The sequence below is a fragment of the Phyllobates terribilis genome, unplaced genomic scaffold (genome assembly GCF_046119375.1).
Source record: "Phyllobates terribilis strain yellow unplaced genomic scaffold, ASM4611937v1 Scaffold_2__4_contigs__length_985480577, whole genome shotgun sequence".
In the NCBI taxonomy this organism is placed as follows: domain Eukaryota; kingdom Metazoa; phylum Chordata; class Amphibia; order Anura; family Dendrobatidae; genus Phyllobates; species Phyllobates terribilis.
In genome coordinates this window covers 776,716,010-776,734,352 of record NW_027362762.1, presented here as the reverse complement: position 1 = coordinate 776,734,352, position 18,343 = coordinate 776,716,010, and the positions used below count along the sequence as shown (strand labels likewise).

The following is an 18,343-nucleotide window of genomic DNA, read 5'->3' as shown; positions in this document are numbered from 1 at the left end:
TGATTGCTCTACTAAGATTGGTGCTATATTCATGTACTGATGGTGATTCTGGGGCTATATTTATGTACTGATGGAGGTTCTGGTGATGTATTCCTTTACTGATGTTGGTTCTGGTGATATATGCATGTACGAATGGTGATGTATTTTTAAACTGGTGAGGGTTGTGATGCATTAATTCTGTACTGACAGGGGTTCTATTGATGTATTTCTGAACTGTTGGTGATTCTGATGCTGTATTCCTGTGCTGTTATTGGTTCAGATCCTGTAAACATGTAACAATCTATAACTTGTAAGATTACGAATACATGGTCATGTTAAAAAAAAGTTTTGTGCCTTCTGCCAAGTTATGGGTTACTACACTTACTACTTCACTACTATGTCCAGGTTTGTGATGAAAGTCTGCAGTAATTTTAAACAGTATGATGGCAGACTTCTGATTCTTCGAACTACATGCTGTCAGGATTCTCTACTGCCAGTAGTGAGAGTGGGAGGTCATGTAACTGCAAGTATGCTATTTGCATACATACGCTTACTTACCAACTATATGTGCACTTCCTTGCTCAATTCACCCATATTGCGCAAGACCATGCACATCTGATTAGAATGCACCTGGAAGTATGCAAATTGCATACTTGTGGTCATATGACAGCTTGTAGGAGAATCCTGACAGCATGCAGTGCGTGCGCTGTGAGAATTCAAAAGTCTGCAGTCACAGAGTGACTTTCAACACAAACCTGCACAACCCCTTTAATTATAAAATTTAGCATTGTATCATGCCCAATCCTAACAGCATGTATTATAATCACTGTCAGGATTCAGTTTCACTTGCCAGTTCCAGCAGTCATCACATCACCGCACCTCACATGAGCACTCATGCAATTTTCAAATTTGACATGTATATTTCATCATTTCATATTTACATGCACGTGCTGACTAGCTTCTCTTCCTGCTTCTGTCAATGAAGCAGAGGATTTAGTATTTCCTTGAACATTGAGAGAATTAGGAAAAGCACCTAGTCGGCACACATCTGTAAGTGCTCAAATTGCATATGAGTGGTCACAACTACCATGCAAACTGATTAAGCAGTGTTTAGGAGGAGGGGTGCAGATTGAATTGCTGCCACAAGTGCCAGAAAACCTAGATTTTCCTCTGTAAAAAGTATTCCTCATACACACCATATGATGTCCCAACAACCAACCACTAGTATGATGGCCTCACACAGCATGATGCCCCCACACAGCATGATGCCCTCACAGTGACCCATCCCACAGTATTATGAACCTACATTACATACTCCCCACACATTATGAAGCCTTTATGGGACATTCTCCACAGTATTATACCCCCACAGTTTACCTCACATAGTATAATGCTCCTATGATCCCACAGACTCCCTCACAGTATGATAGTCTCAGAGCCATTCAAACAGTATGATGGCCCCCACAACATGATGGTTCACACAGCTCCTAAAACAGTATGATAGTCCTACAATATGATTGCCCAATGGCCCAACACACAGTTTGATGCCCCCACACAGTATTATGGTCCCACAGCCCCCCCAACAGTATGATGGAACACAGTTCATCAAACAGAATGTTGTCACCCATAGGGCCCTACCCACAATATGATGGTCCTGCAATGCCACAAACAGTATAATGGTCCTACCGTCTCCCAAACAGTATGATGGTCCTACAACCCCCAAACAGTATAATGTCCCATATGTCCCACAAAGTATAATGTTCCTACAGCCCCCCACACAGTATAATAATCTCTCAACAATATAGTGGTACCTACAGTTTCCCATGCAGATTGATATCCCCACAGTAACCGCCACAAGAAATGACCTGACTTTATAAAAAATGTATATATTACTAACCTTGCCCTTGTCCCTCAGCATACTGCTCCAGTCTGTGTACTGTTTGGACTGAGGCTACGGGCTGCAGTGGCGACATTGCGACTTCTGTGTGGAGACTTAGGGCTCAAATGCACAGGCAGAATAGTGGCACAGGAAACTGAGAGCTCCTTCTTCCTTCATGGCATTTAACAGTATCCGCATGCTGAAGATGCATATGCCGTTGAAATTGAAATGCCCAGTGGAAGGGGGAGTGGAAGGGTCGGAGCACTCATAGCAGCTGCGAGGCTTGCCGCTATATATGGTGAGCCCATGCCATTTATGCAGATGGGAATAACCCTTTAAAGATTATACTTCTATAAAAAAGACATATACAACAATCTCATGATACCAGTGCTAGTCTTAGGTGCTGACAGTCGCAATTCCACTTATGATTTGACACAGGATAGAGCTTACTTAAAGCGCCATTATACCTAATGACCATCGGTGATGCTGAACGACCAATAAACAGCAACTCGTTGGTCGTTTAGTTACGTGTTTACACAGGCAGACCTCCCGATGCGCACTAAACAATCTGTATAGAATAGATCATTCAGTGTGCATAGGCTGCCATTGTTCTTGGCAATGAGTCCTATTTATACAGAATAATGTGCTGTCGAGAAAGATGTTTTTTGGTGCAGCACAAAAGTTCACCTCACCTGACGATCATGCCTTGCTCATTCATTAGGTGAGCCGGTTTACGCTGCAAGATAATTGTGAAATGAGCTTTCCAAGAAATGCTTGTTCTTTTAGTGTAAAGGCACCTTAAGTCAGCATGTGATTAATGATGTATATCTAAAGCTGGCCATATAACTAGATAGCTGTTGGCCGAATAATTGTAGTAGAGAAGCCAGAAAAGAAGCTGCCAAGATCACAGACTGGAACTGATATCTTCAAGTCACGGTATCTTTCTTTATTAAAGTACATTAATAAGTTTCAACCTTTACCTTTCTAAAAACATTAAATCCTTTTTCTCTAGAGGGACAACCCCCTTGAAACATGATGTAAAAATGTTAAAAATTATATAAACCTATAACCTATAAATAATATAGGTTGAATTTGCTGTAGCTCCCTCTAAGGTGTTGCGGTTGTCAGGAACATCCACTTCTTCAACTAGATATTTGTGCAGCTGTGATACTATAAACTGCAAAAACACAGGTGGCTGGACTAAAATGAAAGCTAAAGTCCATTTGCTGAACACTGATAGTGTGTGGCAAGTGACAGGTTAAACCAACCGTTATAGCCTAAACAATGATAGCCAAGTGCTCTACTAGTCCAAGTTGAGATAATTGAGTTCCAGCATCACTTTAAAAATCAGGCTCTTATTGATGTCTTCTGTGGAAGATGGGCCTATTTATCTACTTATAACATATGTGATCAGCAATTTGAATGGATCGGATATGAGACCCTCTAATTTTTACAAAGCTGATACTATTATGACTCATTTATTAAAACTGCCCAAGGGTCTTTTCAAAACTTATGGTCAAATTGTGCTTTTTACAACAATTATTGCAAAATTTTGACGTCTTTGAATTTTTGCTAAATGCAAGATGGGATCTTGTCAAAAGATCATTATGAATAAAACTGGACTTGTCATTTATGGCAATCTACCAGCGGTCCTAAAAATAGAATCTGCGTAGTATTTGATTGCTATGGATAAGAAGACCAACATTTTTGTTAGGATAAGGTCACATATAGCTAGTTGATGTGTGAACAATTGTGGTGAGGATCAAGCTCAAAGGGGTAGGACTATGACCAAACTCAGATGGAAAGGTCTCAGTTAAAGGCTCCATTTCACAGGGCCATTTTTTTCTTAACAGATCATTATTCTTGACCTTTATTCACTACACAACGGTCAATTAATCTTACACTGTCTGATCCCAGGCTCTTCCTTAGCATCTGAACATAGCACACACAAGGCTCTGACAATGCCAGCTCTAGGGCATTGAGTGCATTGGCATTTAAAGCTGTAGATGAACCCAGAAGAGAGGAGGGCACATGATGATTGGAGGGGTCTGGTCTGAGGAGTAAATGATTAGTTATATTCTAGTCTGGGTTTAGAAATTCTAGTCTGAGCTCTGTATTCTAGTCTGGGGTCTGGCTTGGGGTCTGAATTTATTTTAAGGTCTGTTGTTCTGGATTCTGAATACATTTACAGATCTGGTTTGGGTTCTAAATTTATTCAGGTGTGTTCTGAGGTCTGAAAATGAAGGGGCATGAGACATTTAACTAGGAGGTGTGATGTATAATCGCCTTATTTCACAATTATGTAAATTACAAGAACATTATACTTTATTATTTAAAATTTGAGCAAATATGTGCCCCATAGATTAAGACTTTGCGTGCAAAAATTGTATTTTGGGATTTACAATCAGAGATGAGATGTCATGACGCTGTCACCTTTCAGCTCAAGTGGCAGCAGTCTGGAAATGCGACCAAGACCAGACCGGTGACACGGAGAGGTTAGAGATGGGAGTATAAGAATTGTTTTATTTTGATGACTTTTTATTGTGTAGAAAAATGGCAGCCAGTGGCGCCATTTTGCTGAATACGGGAGGAAACGATTTACAAAAAATCATCATTTTGGCGAATGTGGATTTTTGTAACATTAAAGTAGATATCAATTCCACTTGAGTTCTTTTCTCATCTCAAGCAGTATTACTTGAAATAATTTTTACATAATATATTTAGGTATAACAGGAGGCCAGGTCCAAAATATGCCTTGGGAGTCATTGGACTCTAGCTAGATGAATGTGTGGTATCAAAATATAGAAACTGTATAAAAAAAATTGTTTTTCTAATTTGTTATTTTATTTTTTTACAGTTTTCATTTTATTATGTCACATAACTATTTTTTTCATGCAACTTACAGCAAGATTTTTTAATTTATTCTCATTAGAATGTGCATCTAGCATAGTCATATGTATTGGGTACTCCATTCATTCATCTGTAGGACTGTGAAGTAATACAGGTCAGATCTGGATGGGAGACACTTCTGGAGCTGATTAGTACATTTTTTTACTGCAAGATGTGCTCTTCAAGAGATCCTAAAACATTGGCATCGGCCAGGGTATGACTAATCAGTATGTAATACTGCATGCGTCTGCACTCCACCCGTGCTGTCTTCTTCATCCATCATGTGAAGGTTCAGCCGTGATGGAGCTTATTACAGGCATCACTGCTCTATGAAATCAATGAGTTTTTATTATTATGAAGACACAATGTCGGTAACAGACAGCTCACGCCGGGCCAAACTCAGCATAAAATCCAATGATTTAAGACATTTTTCAAGCATGTGTAATTAATTCTTATGTTTCACATGCTGGGGGCATGAATCCCTACAGACAAGCGTATGAATTGGGAAATGTATAAATGTTGCTTTAGTGTTTGGTCTGTTTGCCATATTTCTTCACTTCGTAAATGGGCTGCATTACTAGCAACTATCAAACCATATCCCAATACGATCATTGAAAAAATGCCAGAGTTGTTAGCAAGTATCAGAGAAAATAGCATAAATATGAAGTTTGCTACTGGGGGCAACAAATCCGGCTGAGTTGTACCAGGGGAGTCTCGTTAAACCCTTTTTGGAAAGAATTTGGCAATCATCTACTATTGCTGTTAAATTATATGAATGCACAATTACAGGTGCATCTCACTAAATTAGAATATCATCAAAAAGTAAATTTATTTCATAGAGTCATTACAAACAGAGTGATCTATTTCAAGTGTTTATTTCTGTTAATGTTGATGATTATGGCTTACAGCCAATGAAAGCACAAAAGTCATTATCTCAGTAAATTATAATACTTTATAACAACAGCTTGAAAAATGTTTTTAATATCCGAAATGTTGGCCTACTGAAATGTATGTTCAGTAAATGCACTCAATACTTGGTCGGGGCTCCTTCTGCATCAATTACTGCATCAATGCGGCGTGGCATGGAGGCGATCAGCCTGTGGCACTGCTGAGGTGTTATGAAGCCCAGGTTGCTTTGATAGCAGCCTTCAGCTCATCTGCATTGTTGGGTGTGGTGTCTCTCATCTTCCTCTTGACAATACCCCATAAATTTTCTATGGGGTTAAGGTCAGGCGAGTTTGCTGCCAATCAAGCACAGTGATACTGTTGTGTGTAAACCAGGTATTGGTACTTTTGGCAGTGTGAACAGGTGCCAAGTCCTGCTGGAGAATGAAATGTCCATCTCCTCAAAGCTTGTCAGCAGAGAGAAGCATGAAGTGCTCTAAAATTTCCTGGTAGATGGCTGCACTGACTTTGGTCTTGATAAAACACAGTGGACCTACACCAGCAGATGACATGGCTCCCCAAACCATCACTGATTGTGGAAACTTCACACTAGACCTCAAGCAGCTTGGATTGTGTGCCTCTCCACCCTTCCGCCAGACTCTGGGACCTTGTGGAGTGTGTCAATGACTGCCTTGTGGACATCTGTCAAGTCAGCAGTCTTCCCCATGATCGTGGAGCCTACTGAAACAGACTAAGGGACCTTTTTAAATGCTTAGGAAGCCTTTGCAGGTGTTTTTTGTTAATTATTTTAATTTACTGAGAATGACTTTTGTGTTTTCATTGGCTGTAAGCCATAATCATCAACATTAACAGAAATAAACATTTGAAAGAGATCACTCTGTAATGACTCTATATAATATATGAGTTTCACTTTTTGTATTGAAGAAATGAAATAAATTAACTTTTTGATGATATTCTAATTTAGTGAGATGCACCTGTATTTTCCTAAAAAAGATCATTACAGGAGAACTCTAGATGAAAATGGTTGTTATTCAAAAGAATGATTGCTCATGTAAAGCATGGATGAGTTGGGTCTTGCTGACAGGGGATTGCTCTTACAGAGTAGCTCTCTCTTGTGGCTCATAATAAGATAGCCCCAAGAGAAGTCCTCCCTTAATGAGGCAACCTGAAGTGCAACACACCGGTACTTTGCCTATGATGCATAATGTCATGCAATATTCTAGAGCTCCATGATGACTCAACAATAATAAAGTATTGTCACTTCTCACACGATGACTTCAGTGCTATCCTTTTTTTACTTTTTTTCCACACCCTGACGAAGGACGTGTGTCCGAAATGCGCATCGGGGTTGGCCGCGTGGTGCCACTCACATATGCTGCTTAATACACAGGTATGCAATTCATCTTCTGATTGATTGTGTGTTGTCACTTTTGACATGTAGCACCGGCGGTCCAGATGTGCTTGGCATAGATATGGTAATAATCATTGTACACATGGTTCCTTTCCTTTATGTATATTAGCTGGCCATCCATCTACTATGTACTCTGGACTCTCAGGTGATCTTTACTATATGTGATATGTATATCCATTAATACTACGTGGTACATGTACCTGTTGCCTTATTATTTTGTATGGATTTTACAGTGCAGCACAAAATGTAACTATTATTATGTGATATATCGTTGTGTCTGGATACTACAATGCGGCCCTCCTTCTGCATGTAGTGCCACTTTTTACTAAAACACTAATAAAGGCTATTTATTATAACCCTTTGCCTTATTGGACCTATCATTCGGTGGTTCTCTTTATTTTCGTGTGTGTTACCGAATGGTCTGCCATTCCTTATTGGTCCATATATTAAGCACTTGGTATAGGTAAGACCCGTCTATTTTGCGGGTTTAATTATGGTCTGTGACCTGTGCTTCTATATTCAGTGTTCTTTACTTTGCCTATGATGCATAATGTCATGCAATATTCTAGAGCTCCATGATGACTCAACAATAATAAAGGATTGTCACTTCTCACACGATGACTTCAGTGCTATCCTTTTTGGACTTTTTTTCCACAGTCTCACTTTTCAGTAATCCCATCCTTTAACATTGTGTCCCTTGCCAATGCTTCTGGTAATACAGTTCCCAAAAGAACCTGATTCACAACTGAAAAACGTCAATATGTCTTTATAGGGCATTATACCTAACTATGCCATATAAACAAGGAGGCATACAGAGGAACGGTGGTATTGAGACCAGAGCTGAAACAGGTCAAGAGCCACAGGTTGGAGACCACAAACCTCAAGTAAATTACTAGATGAACTCTGGATATGTCCACATACCTTACCCTCAAAGTGACTGTGGAAAATATGCACAATAGATATCCTCATGTACCTGCATTATTTTAGAGAAACCATATAATCTTCTTCCTATGGAATAATCAAAGGTGAGCTTTTACTTTAAAGGGAATCTGTCACCAGGTTTTGCTACCCCATCTGAGAGCAGCATGATGTAGGAGAAGTGACCCTGTTTCCAGCAATGTACCACTTAGTTTACTGGGTGCAGCAGTTGTCACACAATGAAATTTTTTAGATGTAGCATGTAGCAGAGCTCAGACCCCACCCACACTACAGCTTTCTGTGTACATTGTTTATTGACAGTGAGCTGCTTATCAGAGGGGGTGTGGTTGGACCAGTGCTCACGTGTGCATTAGTCTGAGCAGTGATTATCTCCTGGTGATAAAACCTTCATTGTAAGTAAATAACAGCACACAGTTTAGCCAGTGACACAACTCTGAAATCTGTTTCTCAACTGCTACTACATGCTGTCCTCAGATTGCATAGCAAAAACCTGCTGACAGATTCCCTTTAAGGCGACATGTGTCATTTTGAGGAGGATCGGTCTATTTATTTTTCAGAGTTTAATATCTTTTTAAATAATAATATAGTAGTTTAAGCATTTGCAAATATGACCATGTTACATTGTGATGTTACAGGTAAATAAAGTGAGCTTTCAAGGTAATCCAGTGAAAATAGGAACCACAAAAGGAAGAAGTGAGGCCTGACTGTCCTCGAAAAACTTCCCCTGAACAAAGCATTTTATTTTATAAGGAAAGAAGAGTTCTGATATTCTCTTATTATGATGATTCTGATATTTGCTATAGGGTGTCAGAAACAAATGCTGCTGTGCAGCATGACTTTCACAGGCGTCTTCCCTAAAAGGGGAGGTCTGGTCACCTTGCCTCTAGGTACTGTCATCTTTCAGCCCTGTCCTGACACATTCAGGAGCCGTTTGATTTAATACAGCAGGAGGCAGAATTACTTGGCAGGAATTTCCTTACGTCTTCCAAGTGAGTAAAATACAGCGACACATTGATGTGCTGATGACTTAACCAGCTACATAAGCAGCTAAGGAAGTTTTTCCTCCTACTTTCCCATTTTATTGTCCTATTCCTAGGTCTGGCAGCAGTCAGTAAGCTGACTATGGACACACCTGCCCCCTGCCTGCCATCTCCCTTACTGACACATGATTCCCATTAGCAAACTCTGCTACTTCACTGAGCTCTAATGAACGCTGTTAACCCTTTACCTGAACTCTATGACTGGGGCTACCTTTCAAAGGAAAAAGAAACCAAATGGAAAGATTTATTTTAATCTATGGAAGTTTCCATTCATAAGTCTGGGTTCCTGCTTCATCTATTATATTATATACTTGTGGTCTTCATCATTTATAAGAAATAAGGTAACAATACTGCGATATTCAGAGATTTATCTTCAGAAAACGTCCTAATCCATTGTTGGTGTAAAGTGACTCTTGCATCAGATTTTTATAGTTTAGGCACCATTCTTTATCCAAATGTGTCTTCGAGAGGAGGTGTGTTGGGGCATGTAGAGACACGGGGCCGGGTTCATCATTGAAGATTTATTGAAGTCACCTTTCTTTTTTTTTTGTCTTATGGTATTCGCTGATGCTTTTTTTGCACCAAATTCTTCAAAATGGTGCATGCAGTTCATGAATTAGGAACAAAATACATATTTTTTTCGCAGCTTTAAAAAATGGAAAAAATGCACAAAAATTGAAAACTCCTCCAAAAATGTTTTTTTTCGTGGAGTGTGGAATGGAGTGAGATTTGGCAAAAAAAAATGCAAAATTTGGTAAAAGTCACATCTATCTATAACATCTGGATAAGAAAAGTTATCGCGTAAAAGCAAAAGAAGACTTAAAAAGTGGCGCAAAACATAGAGAATGAGGAGCAAATAGTAAAGCCACTAAAAAGGAGTAAATTACTCCATAAAAGTAGAGAAATAGAATGATGAATCCAGGCTTTCATCTATATTTGGCAGTATATATCAAAATTGGTTACATGTATGGCTGCTCAGAAGACTCAGCTTGTATGACAACCACCTACCAGTGTAGCAAAGAGGAGGCCTAATATGCCTTTGTGCCCAAGGTTAGGTTCACACAGCGGTTGAGGTCAGCTAAGGTGGGACCATTCTAAATGGTCCACTGAACACATACCCGCATGTATGCCTATCACATCTGCCATCTGCTTTCACCCTTAAAAAGTATATCAATATGCCTTTAACTCAATATATACTATGTATTGTCTCATACCATCCAACTGCGTGCAATAGGCATATCAGGAGCTTAGGATAGTCTATGAGCACATTAGATGTCTACACTTATCAAATTTCTCAACATTTAATACTGACCCCAAATTTCTCAACATTTAATACTGACCCCAAATTTCTCAACATTTAATACTGACCCCAAATTTTGTGTGAATTTAGCCAAACTCTTTCATCCAGGCATCACACTTACACCAAGACTGATTAACTGGGTTTTGGGTCAGCGCTTACACATAGTAGAGTTTTTTAGCTATGGATTTCCAAAATCATTGTAGGAGCAATGTTATTTTGGAAAATGCTGCCAAAAGGTGTGATCACAGCCTTCTCAGGATGGAGGCACACATAACAGCTGCAGTGTGGAAAAGTTTTACTACAAACTTGTGCAGTTTCAAAATTGTTAATGTCCACATGGATTATAGGTAAAACTGCACAGAGACAACAACACATCTCTACCATTCATAATCACTAAAATCATTAACTATTGTTCGACACCTACTATACCAATAAATCACTTAAATAAACTATTCACAATCAATAAAAGACATTGTCAAAAATGATCATGATGAGTTAAAAGAACCAACTATTTCTATAATGCTTTCCTCAATAAATATATAGTAAAATCAAAATGTCATACAATATTTATAAAACTAGCACTTTATAGTTAATAGAAAACATTAAGTATGGGAAAAAAAATGTTACATGTTACTTCATCAAGCTGCACAATGGCTATTCCTAAAATATAAAAAAATCTATATATAAAAGTAACTAAAAAATTGCTAAAATGAGTATAAACATAGTAAAAAAAAAAATAATAAAATAAGTTTAACCGTACCTGGCTGGTGGCAATAGTGTGGTCACACAAATCTGTCACAGTCCATCCTCCTGATAATAGAATCAGTAACTTGGATGTTAGGAGAAAACTTCTAAACCACTGTACTCTGTCTCCTCCTGTGATTTAGTGTTTTAACCCTTTGTGATCTGTTCAATGTTTTCACTGTATCCACTTGGAAGAAGCACACATATATGATAAGTACAAATGAAAGCACCAATCCGCTGAACAACTTCCAGAACCTGATGCAGAATATTCCAAATTTTAGTTATATGTGGCAAATCTTCACGGAGAGGGAAGCCTGAAGCCAAATTTCATTTCAGAATCATACAGCATCATCCATTTAGAAATAGTGAGCAGTGATCCAAGATAGGGAGCAAGCAAGACTGGAAGCATGAACCTTAGAATAAGGACTCCTGCCCTGCTCCCTCCTTCTTTTGTGGAGTCTTTAGGAGGGGTGTGCAGCCTGTGCTCTCTGGTGGGCGGCTCTATCTCCAGACAGGACCTGATGCAGAATCAGGGGAAGCCTGGAGATGCTAGAAGGAGGTTGCCTGAACTTCTCAGATGATGTAGAGGTAGAATGACCAGAGAGAAACTCCCCAAGGCAAAGAAACAATCCTAGAGCAAACACACTGAGCCCATAGCAGTGGGTATAAGCATAGGAGGTGCACACAGCCGTGCTACTTACAAGTAGTAAGCTGCTTTGCAAGTTGTCAGCTTTATGTATACAACACATGTCTTGTACAAATTAGGCTAACACACTCTACATTGAGACACTTTCTCCAGTCTAAATGACCTTGTGAAAATTCATTATTGCTACATCGATGATACTTAAATGACCAGACAGAGTCCACTGTAATCTACTAAATTGTCAGAAAAGCATTTTGGATTCTGTGCAGTCATGCCATGTAGGTATTGGTCTTATTTTAGGGCAGCATGTTATGCCCCAGTGGTGCCCATCCTGTGGCTCTCCAGCTTCTGCAGAACTACTGCTATTACTACTACTATAACTACTACTCCTGCTACTACTACTTTAACTACTATTGCTGCTACTATTGCCAATACTACTACTACTGTTACTTCTATGGATATTACTACTTCTAATATTACTAGTACTGCTACTGTTACTTTTACTAATTCTATTACTTCTACTACAACAACTATTACTACTACTACTATTACCAGTGGCGTAACCAGAGTCTGATGGGCCGTGGTGCAAGATTTGGACTGCCCCCCTCCCATTCTGAACAAATATATATTATATATATGCGCCCTCCATCCTGGTATATATGTCCCCATCTTGGTATATGTCCCCCATTCATCTGCTGTTCTTTAATGTATAGAAAAAAGTAAACTATTATACTCACCAGCAGCATTCATTTAAGTCATGGTACTCCATAGCATAAGTATAATGTACTCCCCATAGTCCTCCATGTAGTATAATGCACAGCCCATAGTCCTCCATATAGTATAATGCTCAGGCCATAGTCCTTCATATAATATACTGCACAGACCATAGTCATCGATGTAGTATAATGCACAGCCCGTAGTTCTCCATATAGTATAATGTGTAGCCCATAGTCATCCATAAAGTATATTGCACAGCTCATAGTCATGCATGTAGTATAATGCGCCCCATTATTATCCATAAAGTATAATGCACCCCATAGTCATCCATAAAGTTTAATGCACCCCTTTAGTCATCCATAAAGTAGTCATACTAGTAGTATAATGCATCCCATAGTCATACATAGTAGTGTAATGCACCCCATAGTCATATACAGTGGTGGCCAAAAGTATTGGCACCCCTGCAATTCTGTCAGATAATACTCAGTTTCTTCCTGAAAATGATTGCAATCAAAAATTCTTTGGTATTATTATCTTCATTTAATTTGTCTTCAATGAAAAAACACAAAAAGAATTGTCCTAAAGCCAAATTGGATACAATTCCACACCAAACCTAAAAAAGGGGGTGGACAAAAGTATTGGCACTGTTTGAAAAATCATGTGAAGCTTCTCTAATTCGTGTAATTAACAGCACCTGTAACTTACCTGTGGCACCTAACAGGTGTTGGCAATAACTAAATCACACTTGCAGCCAGTTAACATGGATTAAAGTTGACTCAACTTCTGTCCTGTGTCCTTGTGTGTATCACATTGAGCATGGAGAAAAGAAAGAAGACTAAAGAACTGTCTGAGGACTTGAGAAACCAAATGTGAGGAAGCATGAGCAATCTCAAGGCTACAAGTCCATCTCCAAAGACCTGAATGTTCCTGTGTCTTCCGTGCGCAGTGTCATCAAGAAGTTTAAATCCCATGGCACTGTGGCTAACCTCCCTAGATGAGGACGGAAAAGAAAAATTGACGAGAGATTTCAACACAAGATTGTGCGGATGGTGGATAAAGAACCTCGACTAACATCCGAACAAGTTCAAGCTGCCCTGCAGTCCGAGGGTACAACAGTGTCAACCCGTACTATCCGTCGGCGTCTGAATGAAAAGGGATTGTATGGTAGGATACCGAGGAAGACCCCACTTCTTACCCCGAGACATAAAAAAGCCAGGTTGGAGTTTGCCAAAATTTACCTGAGAAATCCTAAAACATTTTGGAAGAATGTTCTCTGGTCAGATGAGACAAAAGTAGAGCTTTTTGGCAAAAAGCATCAACATAGAGTGTACAGAAATAAAAAAGAGGCATTCAAAGAAAAGAACACGGTCCCTACAGTCAAACATGGCGGAGGTTCCCTGATGTTTTGGGGTTGCTTTGCTGCCTCGGACACTGGACTGCTTGACCGTGTGCATGGCATTATGAAGTCTGAAGACTACCAACAAATTTTGCAGCATAATGTAGGGCCCAGTGTGAGAAAGCTGGGTCTCCCTCAGAGGTCATGGGTCTTCCAGCAGGACAATGACCCAAAACACACTTCCAAAAGCACTATAAAATGGTTTGAGAATAAGCACTGGAGACTTCAAGCAATGAGTCCAGACCTGAATCCCATAGAACACCTGTGGAGAAATTTCAAAATGGCAGTTTGGAGAAGGCACCCTTCAAATATAAGGGACCTGCAGCAGTTTGCCAAAAAGAATGGTCTACAATTCCAGCAGAGCATTGTAAGAAACTCATTGATGGTTACAGGAAGCGGTTGTTTCGCAGTTATTTTGGCTAAAGGTTGTGCAACCAAGTATTAGGCTGAGGGTGCCAATACTTTTGTCTGGCCCATTTTTGGAGTTTTGTGTGAAATGATCAATGATTTGATTTTTACTTCATTCTCTTTTGTGTTTTTTCCTTGCAAGCTAATTAAATGAAGATAATAATACCAAAGAATTTGTGATTGCAATCATTTTCAGGAAGAAACTGAGTATTATCTGACAGAATTGCAGGGGTGCCAATACTTTTGGCCACCACTGTATAGTAGTATAATGCACCACTATAGTCATATATAGTAGTATAATGCACACCCATAGTCATACATAATAGTATAATGCACCTCCATAGTCATGTATAGTAGTATACTGCACTCCCATAGTTATATATAGTAGTTTAATGCACCCCCATAGTCATACATAGTAGTATAATGCACCACTATAGTCATATATAGAAGTATAATGCACTCCCATAGTCACATATAGTAATATAATCTACTCCCATAGTCACATAGAGTAGTATAATGCACCTTCATAGTCATGCATAGTAGTATAATGCACCATCATAGCCATATATAGTAGTATAATGCATTCCAATTGTCATATATAGCAGTATAATGTACCTCATGGTCATACATAGTAGTGTAATGCACCACATAGTCATATACAGTAGAATAATGCACATCCCTTGTCATACATAGTAGTATAATGCACCCCCATAGTCATACATAGTAGTATAATGCACCTCCATGGTCACACATAGCGTTATACTGAACTCCCATAGTCAAATATAGAAGTATAATGCACTGCCATAGTCATAAATAGTAGTATAATGCACCCCCATAGTCATATAGAGTAGTATAATGCACCCCATAGTCATAATGAATAGTATAATGCACCCCTATAGTCATATATAGTAGTACAATGCACCCACACAGTCTTACACAGAAGTATAATGCACCCCCATAGTCTTATATAGCAGATAAAGGAACCACCATAGTCATATATAGTAGTATAATGCACCCCCATAGTCATATAGAGTAGTATAATGCAACCCCAAAGTCTTATAGTGTAGTATAATGCACCCCCATAGTCATGTATATTAGTATAGTGCACCCCCAAAGTCATATAGAGTAGTATAATACACCTCCATAATCATATAGAATATAGTGTTGAGCGAGCACTAAAATACTCGGGTGCTCGAAGCTCGGGCCGAGCTCACCATGATACTCGGATGCTCGACCCGAGCAACGAGTCCAATGTTAGTTTATGGGAGACCCGAGCATTTTTGCGGCGGCACCCCCGGCAGTCTGTAGAAAGCCTAAAAAGTGCCCAAAACGATAATGACAGTGCTCAAATGACATGGGGACAGCATGGGGACCGCCCCAGGAAGCATTTCTGACCCCCAGGTCACTGCTGTTAACAACGTGGTCAGAGGTATTAAGCCACTTTTACGGGCTCACAATAAAATGTTCAAAAACCAAACTGAAACTGTTTTTCTGTGAAATATGTTAAGGAACATCCTTTCCAGGGTAAAGACTTGTGTATGAGGTAAAATAAATAACCAAAAACAAAAATACTCCTCCACTCCTTGGGCTATGTTCACAAGTAGCATTTTTTATGCGTTTTTGCACTTTTGTATTGCTTTCAACCGTGACAAATGCATTCACCGGGAAATGTCATTTTAACATTTTACAACCTTATCTGGCCATGTGCTGTGTGACACATGCATACAGTGCTGAAAAGACATGGGAATATCATGGGGAAGACCCCTGGAAGCATCTCTGACACCCAGGTCACTGCCTAAAAGTGTGCCCCTCAGAAGTGATCCTTGCCGCATCAGAAGATGCAGACTTGCAGCTATCCCCGTGCAAGTCCTTGTCCCAGGGCAGTGTTCAATTGTACCTCCCCCATTCCTTGCAATGCAAGCGCAAGTATGCAGCTTGCTACCCACCCACCCCCAGGCTGCAATACCATACTGCTTTCTTGCTTGCACTTGAAATTGGGCCTTTTAGGCATGTGGAGGCTGAATCTGGCCACCATGTCATGGCTGCGTCGGCGGCCAGGTATCCATACTCAGTCCCCAGCCGCCCATCGGCCGAGTGTCCACGCTTGGTCCCCAGCCACCAGGGGGCGGCCGGGTGTCCATAAACGGTCACCAGCCACCCCTATTTGTCCTGGTGCGCCTTATACACAAGCGTGCATACCAAAACATTACCTGTGCCCTCCCCAGTGCATTTAGTGGGAAGGACAGCCTAACCACAAACAAGTGGACAAGTGAATTTGGCCAGGGATAGTCCATCTCACTGACGCCTTCACACTGGGTTAATATTGTGGAAACCAGGACACAATTGGACACTGGGATGCAACACGTCCTCCAGACATAGAGGATTGCGGGTCCTGGGTCAATCAGGCTTCAACACAAAGTTCAGAAGGTAGACAGCAGCAGTGGTCGGCCTCCTACACAGCTAGTAAATTATTCATGATCATGAGGCCATCCATCTCCTTAGCTTTCTGTTCCTTGGAATGCAAGCGCATGTATGTAGTAGGGCTAGGCCTGAGGTGGTCAGCGTTTTGGCACATATCCTACCTCCTCCAGTGGATTGCTGGATGTTTTCCTGCTACTATCCCAGTTCTATGACTCCCGTTAAAACAAAGCTTCAGGTGATGAATGATGGATGAGGTGGTGGCAAAGGAGAAAGAGCAGGAGGAACAGGGACCATTCACATCAATTTCAGGCCAGTCAACCACACATGTCTTGTAGGATATGTTTCTGTACCAAAAGGAGCGGTTCGGCTTATCAGTTATAGGGCATACAGTGAGTGCAATGCCTACCAAAAATTTCGAGGCACTCCAATGCCCCTTGGAAGTGACATGGAGATCAGAGGGCCTTAACTAAACCGTTTTTTTCCATTTATAGCAACTGGGTCTCCAGTACACTGTTGTCCTAAGCAGTGAATGGAAGGCTTTCCAAAAATTAGGAGGAAATGCAATGCCCTTTGGAAGAGTCGTGGAGGTTAGAGGTAATTAAAAACAACTTTAAAATGCCCCTTGGAAGAGCTGTGGAGTTCAGAGTGGTTTAACAAGACGGTTTTAATGCCCCTTGGAAGAGACGTGGAGGTCACAGTAGCTTAACAAGACGATTTTAATGCCCCTTGGAAGAGACGTGGAGGTCCCAGTGGAATAAAAAGACAAAATCATTGCTCCTTGGAAGAGTGGTGGAGGTCCTAGTGGAATAAAAAGACATTATCAATGCCCCTTGGAAGAGTGGTGGAGGTCGCAGTGGAATATAAAGACAATATCAATGCCCCTTGGAAGAGTGGTGGAGGTTACAGTGGAATAAAAAGACAATATTAATGCCCATTGGAAGAGTGGTGGAGGTCCCAGTGTAATAAAAAGGCAAAATCAATGACCTTTGGAAGAGACGTGGAGGTCACAGTAGCTTAACAAGACAATTTTAATGCCCCTTACAAGAGCCATGCAGTACAGCATATTAAAAACATTATTCCTATTATTGGGGAGTGGGTCTCCCATAGTCTTTGCCTATGCCTTCCAAGCAAAAGCTGCCAAAAATTAGGACGGAGGAACTTGCAATGCCCCTTACAAGAGCCATGCAGTACAGCATATTAAAAACATTATTCCCATTATTGGGGAGTGGGTCTCCCATAGTCTTTGCCTATGCCTTCCAAGCAAAAGCTGCCAAAAATTAGGACGGAGGAACTTGCAATGCTGGCAACACGGACCACGGTCACCCTCGTGGTATAGTGGTGGTGGAGGCTGAGGATAAGGAGGAGAGCAAAAAACAGCCAAAATGAGGAAGCATATACCCATGTGTGGGTGTGAATTGGTGCATGGGAATACACCTCCCGAAATAACACAGTGGATTTGACTTTATGTTACTCTGCTGTCATTTGGTGGTGATGAGAAGTCTGGCCCAATCCAGCCCTTGTTTATTTTGATAAGGGTCAGCTCATCAGCATTGTCAGTTGACAGGCGAGTGCGCTTATTAGTTATCATTCCCCCAGCGGCACTAAAAACACGCTCCGATCACACGCTAGCGGCAGGGCAGGCCAGGACCTCCAAGGCGTACAGAGCGAGTT

General features: G+C 40.5%; 1 protein-coding gene across 1 annotated transcript in view; it reads right to left on the bottom strand.

Annotated features, from left to right (window-relative positions):
• Positions 1-11,545, bottom strand: part of MXRA5 (matrix remodeling associated 5) — a 108,189-nt gene extending 96,644 nt beyond the window's left edge. Inside the window, exon 1 of the mRNA XM_073667347.1 lies at positions 11,104-11,545. The gene's annotated coding sequence lies outside the window, so the exon portion shown is untranslated. The remainder of the gene's footprint in view (positions 1-11,103) is intronic.
• Between the last annotated feature and the right edge of the window lie 6,798 nt (positions 11,546-18,343).